The 9,418-nt window shown below is 40.5% G+C and overlaps 1 pseudogene; it reads right to left on the reverse strand.

The window, feature by feature from the left end:
- Positions 1-266: 266 nt before the first annotated feature.
- Positions 267-8,174, reverse strand: LOC149167064 (luminal-binding protein 1-like; annotated as a pseudogene).
- Between the last annotated feature and the right edge of the window lie 1,244 nt (positions 8,175-9,418).

A 9,418-nucleotide genomic window follows, 5' to 3' on the forward strand; every position in this document is an offset into this window, starting at 1 on the left:
TCCAGAGAAGAGCTCAAGTGAATTCCTTTCCACCAAGTACACCACAGCACCAATAGGTGTGAAATTGTTGGCATTATCTTGATGTCAGATTGCTCATCCTTTAATGCCAGATTTCTCATCCTTTAATAGGTGATTTAAAGGTCTGAATGTTCAACTATTACATTAGTCCTAACAGATAAAATAAATCGATAATATCTGTTTTCTGCAGAAGCAATTTCATCCTACACTATTTGCGCTTTCCGCAACCACAAATTTCATCCTACAGGCTACAATGTTTTATATTGCTCCTTCAGAGGAGGATCCCCCTTATTGTTGATAAACTGTTGATAAACTTTGGTCACAAGAGGGTTGCAAACATACTCCACTTCCTTGAGCTTCTCCTCGTAATCTTCCTTCTCAGCTGACTGGTTCTCATCTGGCCATTCGAGGGCCTCCTTCAATGCTGCATCTATTTTCTCCTTATCATTGGAGTCGATTTTGTCAGCAAGCTTGTCCTTGTCGTTAATTGTGTTTTTCATGTTATAAACATATGTTTCCAAACCGTTACGGGCATCAATATGTTCCTTGACCTTTTTGTCCTCCTCTGCGAACTCTTCGGCCTCTCTCACCATTCTTTCAATTTCCTCTTGGCTCAGTCTTCCTTTGTCATTTGTGATGGTGATTTTCTCAGATTTTCCGGTGCCCTTGTCCTCTACTTTAACATTCAAGATACCATTGGCATCCACTTCAAATGTAACTTCAATTTGAGGAACTCCCCTGCCAACATATTACAGGTTTGATTCTCCGGTCCACCAGACTCGACTCACCAAAAACAGAAACATGAACAAAGGAATAGAAACAAACCTTGGAGCCGGAGGAATTCCAGAGAGCTCAAATCTCCCAAGTTCTCTACAATCTTTTGTTAAACTTTGTTCACCTTCAAAGACTTGCAAAGGAAAATGAATGAGTCAATCATCCTCCCTACGCCCGTGCTATTGTAAAAATTGAAATAACCCATCAAGCAATTTTTAGAAGAACGATATAAAAGATTTTAGACCAACCTGAATTGACATGGTTGTTTGTTGGGCTTGATAGTTTGTAAACACCTGAGACTTCTTTGTAGTAATAACAGTGTTCCTTGAATAAATTAGTAGCAACAAATAGAAGACCTTTTGAAGTTTTTTTTTTCAGCTAGGTCATGCCGCTCTGCTCTGAGCCTACGTCCTCCTTCGCTAGTGGCCTTTGGCCCTCCTGTTTTCCATGGCCCCTCTGGATGCAACCCCGGAGGTGGCAGCTGCCCAAATGGCCTTCTCCGCCCTGGTAAAATCCCTTCTGCCCCAGCGTCCTTGTCCTGCAATTTCAAAATTTGTAAAGAAGTTGGATGGATTGCAAGAATTAGTTCTTCCTCGAGCCGTTCCTCATATGGCAGCTCTTTCTCTAGCAGAACGAGGCCTCATCGGGCAATTCACTGGCCTGTGGCCCTCCCCGAAGACAGTACAAAGGTGGATCAAGCGGAACTGGGCTGACAAAATAAGCAGCAAAATCTCTATTCGCTTATGTGGGAAAGGATACTTCACCTTCCACTTTGAATCAAGAGAAGACAAGGATCTAATCTTCAGGAACGAACCATATTTCATGGATTCCAGAGGATTGTATCTAAACAAATGGACTCCAGACTTCGATCCCGAACTTGATGTCCCTAGTGCAGTCCCGGTCTGGGTCCGGCTTCCTCATCTCCCTCTCCATTGTTGGGGAGATGAATCGGTTCGAGCCATCGGTAATGCTGTTGGGAAGTTTATTGATCGCAGCGAGCCAAAGGACAATATGCAAGCTTGTGCGTGCATCTGTGTTGAATTTGATCTCGGCAAGGGTCTTCTGGAAGCTATCAAGCTCAAAGTGGATGACTGGACTCACATCCAGCAGCTGGACTACGAACAGATCTCGTTTAAATGCAAGGTATGTCACGAATATGGCCATTTTTCCAACCACTGCTCTAAGTTAGTTGATGTTGAAAATGCTACACAAGATGAGCAATGGGAAACTATAAAAAAAAAAAAGACTACCTCCGTTCCTAAGGCAAACCTTGAAGCTGCTCCTCCCAAGATTAATCACTCAGCTCCCCCCTCCACCTCCTCCCTGGATCCTCTCCTTAACATTTCTGCCACTGCTCCTCACTCTGAGACTCCTTTGGAATCATCTAACCCCTTTGATGCCCTTTCCCTCCCTGAAATGTCCCCCCCATCCCCATCCCCCTTTCGCAAACTTCTCCCTCTTCATCTCATGACCCTCCCCTTACTTGCACAACCAGGAGCTCCTCCAAAGAGCACGGTGTAAATCTGGAAATGCATAAAAAACAAGGACCAGGTAGAAAATCCATAAAGCAGCAGAGGGATGAAAATGCCCAAAAAGACATAGCCATGGGTACACAAAACCCCATAGAAACCTACATTCTGGGGCAAAATAGCAAAGAAGTAGCACACAAGGAGCAGGGAGGGTGAGCAACTCTCTGTATACCCCATACTCAATGATGAAGGTCCTATCCTGGAATAGCTGGGGACTTGGGCACCCCTCTAAAATTGTTGCCGTGAAAGACCTGATAGCTCATGAGAAACCAGGAATCTTAACGCTTCAAGAAACAAAACAAGGACATCAATAAATGAAAGGAATCATTGATCAGCTCAAGCAGTATGAAGGTTACATTTGTGAATCAAGGGGTGCCTCCAGCGGAATCACCACCATCTGGAACCAAAGTACTTGGACATGCATATCCAATACAATCAGTCAATATTGGATTAAAGTCACTCTAGAGAATCAATCAGATAACAAACAAATAATCATCTACAATATCTATGCACCAGATCACATCAGAGATAAAGAGCAATGTTGGGCTTCTCTCAAAACAGACATAGATGATGAAGATAATAGTAATGTTATTCTTGGCGGAGATCTCAATCTCATACTCCACTCCAATGAGAAGAGAGGAGGTATTTTTACCCATGATCCCCATAGAACAAAGGTGGAAATTATCATGTAGGAACACGATTTAGTTGACATTGTTCCAAAAAACCACAGATTCACTTGGAACAACTGCAGATTGGGCAAAGATAATATTATGGAGCGGCTAGACAAGATTATGATAAATGTCTCTCTTCTTTCCGCTTACTCCACTGCTTATGCTGCTGTCCTTCCCTATTCGACATCTGATCATTATCCTACAGTCCTATTCTTTGAGGCCCACTGCCCCTTGGGGCCCATTCCATTTAAATTCAGCTCACTTTGGAGTAGGATTCCCACTGCTGATCAGATTGTCAAACTCACATGGATTCAGCACATAGAAGGATCGCCGAGATTCATTTGGGAAAACAAGTTGAAGAGGACCAAATTTGCCTTAAAGGATTGGGCAAAGAATTATTACAAAGAACCGGAGAAGGCCAAAGCTGAAATAAAAAGCGAATTAGAAAGGGTCCACAGCAAAATAGAGGAACAAGGACTCTCCCAAGAATGTAGAGCACTAGAAGGCAATCTCTCTTTCCAGCTTTATTGTGCCAATAGAGATGAAGAACAAAAATGGAGAATAAAATCGAGACAGCTTTGGTTGCAAGGAGGGGATAAAAATTCTGGCTTCTTCCACAAGCAGGCCACAATCAGGAAAATTAGGAATAATGTCACCTCCATCACTGACGAGGAAGGCCATCTACAAACTGCTCAGGGCGCTATTAAGAAGACTGCCTCAGACTATTACAATGTCCTCTTAACTAAGACAAAAGCAGTAGAAGACTACTCAGATCTTCTTCAGCACTTGCCCATGGGAATCAGTGAGGAAATCAATGCAAGCTTAATCAAAGAAATTGAAGAGGATGAAATTCAAAATGCCATCTAGACGCTCCAGCCAGACAAAGCCCCTGGGCCAGATGGTTTCCCCATTTGTTTTTACAAAACTTATTGGGGAACTATCAAAAATGACCTTGTCAAAATGATAAGATGGGCTCAGCGCAAGTGCAAAATCGGAGGATACACTAATGCCACTCATCTTGCCCTTATTCCCAAAGAGAATAGACCCTCATCCTTCTCTCATTTCCGGCCCATTTCTTTGTGCAACTCTTCTTATAAAATCTTGACCAAAATCCTTGCTTCACACCTCAAACCTCTCCTTCCCTCTCTCATTTCTGAAAACCAAGGAGGTTTCTTGGCCAACAGACAAATATCCGACTCCATCCTTCTAGTCCAAGAGGCCATTCATTCCAGCCAAACTAGAAATGAAAAAGGCTTCATCCTAAAACTTGACTTAGCCAATGCCTTCGATCGAGTTAGGCACTCCTTTTTATTTGTTGTTTTGGACAAATTGGGATTTGTCGCGCCCTTCATTGACCTTGTCAAAGCATGCATTACTGGCCCCTAGATCTCCCCTCTCATTAATGGTAGACCAAGGCCTTCCTTCCAATCTTCCCGATGTCTAAGACAAGGTTGTCCCCTTTCTCCTTACCTTTTCATCTTGATGGCTGAATCCTTCAGCAGGGCCTTGGACTACAATCGTTGTATGGGACTTATTACTGGGATCAAATTTGGAAATGGAGTTAAGAACATAAACCATTCCCAATTTGCCGACGATACACTGTTAATGGGAGGAGCCTCCAACATCATAGCTCACCAATTCAAATCCCTCCTAGATAAATATATGAGCTACTCTGGAGATTTGGTCAACTACCTCAAGAACTGCATCTATGGTTGGAACACTTCTGCTCAAACTCTACATAGCATTGCCAACACTTTTGGAGTCCCTTGCAAGTTGGATTAAGGGCACTTTTCCTACCTGGGCATGCCAGTAAGTGCTAGCAATCTAAAAGTTGTAGTCTGGGACACTATTATTGAAAAAATGAAAAGGAAAGTGCAGCAATGGGGCACCTCGTGGCTTAACCCAACAGGGTGCCTAATTCTTCTAAAATCAGGTCTCTCCTCCTTAACCTTATATCAATTCCAGCTCCTGCAACCCCCAACTAGTTTTCATCACAAACTGGAGGCCATCCTTCGTCACTTTCTTTGGCAAGGGGGGGAAATGAAAGAAAGAAATATAACCTTATAAACTGGAAACAGGTTATTCAATCTTAAGAGGAAGGAGGGCTTGGAATTAGATGACCAAAACTCCTAAATCTAGCCTTTGGTGGCAATATTGTGTGGAGGCTCATTAATGGCAAGCCTGCTTGGTGGAAAAAAGTGTTAGAAACCAAATATCTCAATTCCCCAAGGCAGCAACTCTTGGATCATGAAATCCCTAGTAGATCTTGTTCTAAAATTTGGGGGTTGTGTAAGAAAGCAACCCCCCTCCTTACACAAAACATTTCCAAGGTTCCCAAGGGTGGAAGTAATATTAGAATTGGAGCATACAAGATAATGGGCTAGCAAACCATTAGTAGCAGACCTAGTACTCAACAGATCTTATCCTTTATTAATAGCATGGGGATTCATAATTGGGATCAGATATCTCAGTGGGACCCCCAGTCTCAGATTTGGAAAGGATGGACCTTCCCAAATATACCCATTGAAATGGAAGCAAGCCTCACCAATCTTCAAACCCATCTTCATGGAATTGCCCCCATCAAACGCCACAGTGATGATGGCTTTCGTTGGGACCCCGCGGGCTCCAACTACACAGTCAAAGCCACTTACCAACAGATCTGCAGTGATGAACACCCCATGCCCATTTGGATGCAGTGGAAAATAGCTTGGAAAATGGAGACCCTCCCAAAAATAAAATTCTTTATTTGGGTCCTCCTAAAAGGGAAAGTCCTCACCTCTGAGAATCTAAAAAAACGTGGGGTAATTGGCCCATCCCGCTGTCCAAATTGTCAAGCAGCTGAAGAAACCATTCAGCATCTGTTCATAGATTTCCCCTTTGCCATAGCCTGTTGGAGAGAAGCTTTCCGGAACATCAACCTACCTTGGGGTACCAACAGCTCTGTTGCTGAAGCCCTACAACTATGGAAAAGAAACTACCCTTGGTAGCATAAGAAAAACAACGTTGCATGTAGAGTATGGAATTCTTTACCATTCTCTCTCTTGTGGAACATATGGCTAGCTTGAAATCGCATGGTCTTCAAGGACAAAGAAACTAGCATCAGGAAGTTATACAATAAGGCATGGAGTCTCACATTGGAAGCAATGTCTGCTAAAAGTCAAGGGAAACTTGACACAACTGATCTCTATGTGGAAGAAAGGAACTTCATAGGGTATTTGCTGGACAAAAACAACAACGCCCACAGCAGGAGTAACACCAACAGTAGCAACAACTCTAGCTACAGTTGGAAAATTAGAATGAAAGATGAGGCTCAGAAACTGCAACACCGATTATCTTTTCTTTGATGGTGCCTCTAAATCTAACCCAGGAATGGTCGGGGCTGGAGGAATCATCTGTAACGCCAATGGAGACATCATAACTGCCTATGAATGGGGACTAGGCAATCTATCCAATAACAGGGCTGAAGTTCTTGCCCTCTACCAAGGTCTCCTCCAGCTTCAAAAACTTGGCATACACACAGCAACGATCATTGGAGACTTGACTATTATCATTAGCCTGATGGTACACAACCGAAGCACCTCCAATGTGATCCTACAACAATCAATCAGTAGATGCCAAGCACTTGCCCATCAGATGAAAGAAGCTCGATTCTATCATGTACTCTGCACTCTCAACAAGGAGGAAAATACACGTGCAAACAGAGCCTGCTTCCACCCTATTGGCATTCTTCGTTGTAACGCCTCTGAGTCACAATGTTTTCTGCCATAATCAGAAATAAATCACCTCACAGATTATCTGCAGAGGTGTCCAGTTCCATCGGATCCCTCCTCGCTGACATTTGTATTATTCTCATGATTGATTTAGCTCACAGGTCACCTAAAATCTCCTCCAAATCTATTGCAGAGGATATCAATGTCATAAAATCTTTGAATTCAACCCAAATACTCAGCCTCCGTCTTTTCTCACAAGCGCTCCTACTGTCTTCATACCATTCCCGTGAACTATCTCTCAATTTTCATGTGAATGCATTTCCATACCTCCTCGATTCTCTGGCCAAGCACTTGTATTTAATCATGGTCCCCCTCGATCTGAATCACTCCTCCCTCTTCCCTCTTCTGCTCTTGCATTCCCCTTCTATGCGTTCACATCTCCCTCATCATTCTTCATCCAGATCTTCTATCCCTTTGCTTTTTAAAGCCCCCTACTACCTCTCTATCCTAGATCTCTTCCCATTGGAGCTGCGCTTTTATAGGCTTGTGCTACACTCAGGTTCAACAAATTTCTTTGAAAGCATGGCAAGAAGCAAAGATCACTTCCACTGTGCTGATCTCCAGGCAGAGCTGGAGCAAATCCACGCACAGCAGAAGATCTTGGATACCAAAATTGACACTCAGGCTCAAATTAATAAGGAGAAACATGAGGCTGACCTCAATCTCTTACATCACAGAGTGTCTTCACTCCAGGGACAGTTCAATGACCTCTGAAACAGGTGCAAACATGTCAAAGAGTCCATGGATATTCTGAAGTATATTCTGGAAAAAAAATAATGCTCCAAGTACCAGCTCAGCAAATGAAAGAAATAGAGATGCTGATGGCAACCTTGAAGAATCCACAGCACATCAAATCAACCACATAAGCATTGATTAAGCATGAATTGCAAATAATGTCTTTTGTTATTTCAGTTTGTTCTAGTCTATACTAGCTCAGTTTTTCATACAGTTAAGAATGACGGAAGAAAAAGGGATTTTATTCTCAATGTTGTCCTCCCCTGCTCTACTTCTCATCTACACTACCCTATAACAATGGAGCTTAGCCTCCCCTATCTTTTTTGAATATAAATAGTAGCTGACTTTGTAAAAAAAAAAATAACAGTGTTTCTTGGAATTAGCTTTGTCATCACTCCACCAACAGTCTCAATACCCAAGGTTAGAGGAGCCACATACAGTAAAAGTATTTCTGCACATAAATAAGAGCAACAAGATTTTAAATCGCTGGATAAAAAACCAAAAATTCATTTAGAACTAAACAATATAAAATGCAGAAACTGTGGACCTACTTTACCTTCAGTTTAGTCTCCACCTTCTCCACTAAGAATGCTACCTTGCACTACTGCAACAAATGCAGTGGCCTCATCAGGGTTTACACCCTTGTTTGGCTCTTTGCCATCCAAACCAATGAGAAAAAATCAGTTACAGCGCCTTAATTTCATTATTACTGTAACTAATTCATTGTTATTGCACTTGGCGACTAGAAAAACTCGGGCAGTGGGCGGATACGTGTAGCGAAAAAAAATGACGTGTCTAAAGTTTAACCATACAAGTGTTTTACAAAGTGTGTGCCAAGTGTTAAAAGGAAAACAAAAGTGTAGACGATTGAACTGATTCAAAGAAAGGCCTATCGGCCTAATTATTATATTGTACTTTCACTTATGTAAGTTTTTAATGGTATTGAAGGTATAATAAATAATTCACGACTTAAAATGTCTTATTTATATTTACACAAATTTAATTAGTAAATAAGTTTAATTGTTTTATTAAAAAATAATTATTTAAATAAATAAATTTTTCATGATATTGATTCATTAAATTTTATAATCTAAAATCAATTATATTAAATAATACTATAACATCCAACAAAAATTCAGTGCTTTTTTTAATAATAAATAAACAAACTCAATCATTAAATTATTCACTAATTAGCATGGAATTTTTGAACAAAATATGAGCAAAGATGACTCACCTATAGCGACGATATTCCTTACTTGTGATTTCAAAGTTGAATGTTATTTTAATCTCGCTAACCGTAACAATGTTTTGGGGAAGACTCTCCACCCAACCGTAGGTTCATCTACACGTAATGTTTTTACAACTAGCCAGCTCCAAGCCCTAAATCAATGTACTACTGCCAAGGTTTCTTTTGCCTCTCAACACTCTGCTCTAGAAGAATGAATCATTTCATTCCCCTCTTAGTCCATTAAATAGATTCAACTATTCTGAAAATGGAAGGGAATTGGAAAGGGATCCACATGCACCCAATCCATGTGTAAACATGCAACTTTCATTTTTTTGTTTTTTGTTTTACTTAATTCAATATTTGTCTTAATTTAACTCTTTCTTATTTCATTTCCTTTTACTTTTTGTTAACTTCACTTATTTTTACTATTTTTCTAATTCATTTTTATATATATTTATTTAGAACTCCAGTCTATTACTTATTATTTTCTTTATTTGCAATTATTATATTTTCTTCATTATTTATTATTTATATAATATTAATATATTTTTTTCTTATTTATTATTTATCTATTTATATATTAATATTAATATTATTTTATCTATTTATTATTATTATTATTATTAAGGGCATTACATACTCCCCCTCTTTAAGGAACTTCGTCTCAAAGTTAAGAGAATCATTTAACATTTT

This window comes from Pinus tabuliformis, chromosome 5_1, assembly GCF_031772625.1.
Source record: "Pinus tabuliformis cultivar Carrire ecotype Pingquan chromosome 5_1, CPIR1, whole genome shotgun sequence".
Lineage (NCBI taxonomy): Eukaryota > Viridiplantae > Streptophyta > Pinopsida > Pinales > Pinaceae > Pinus > Pinus tabuliformis.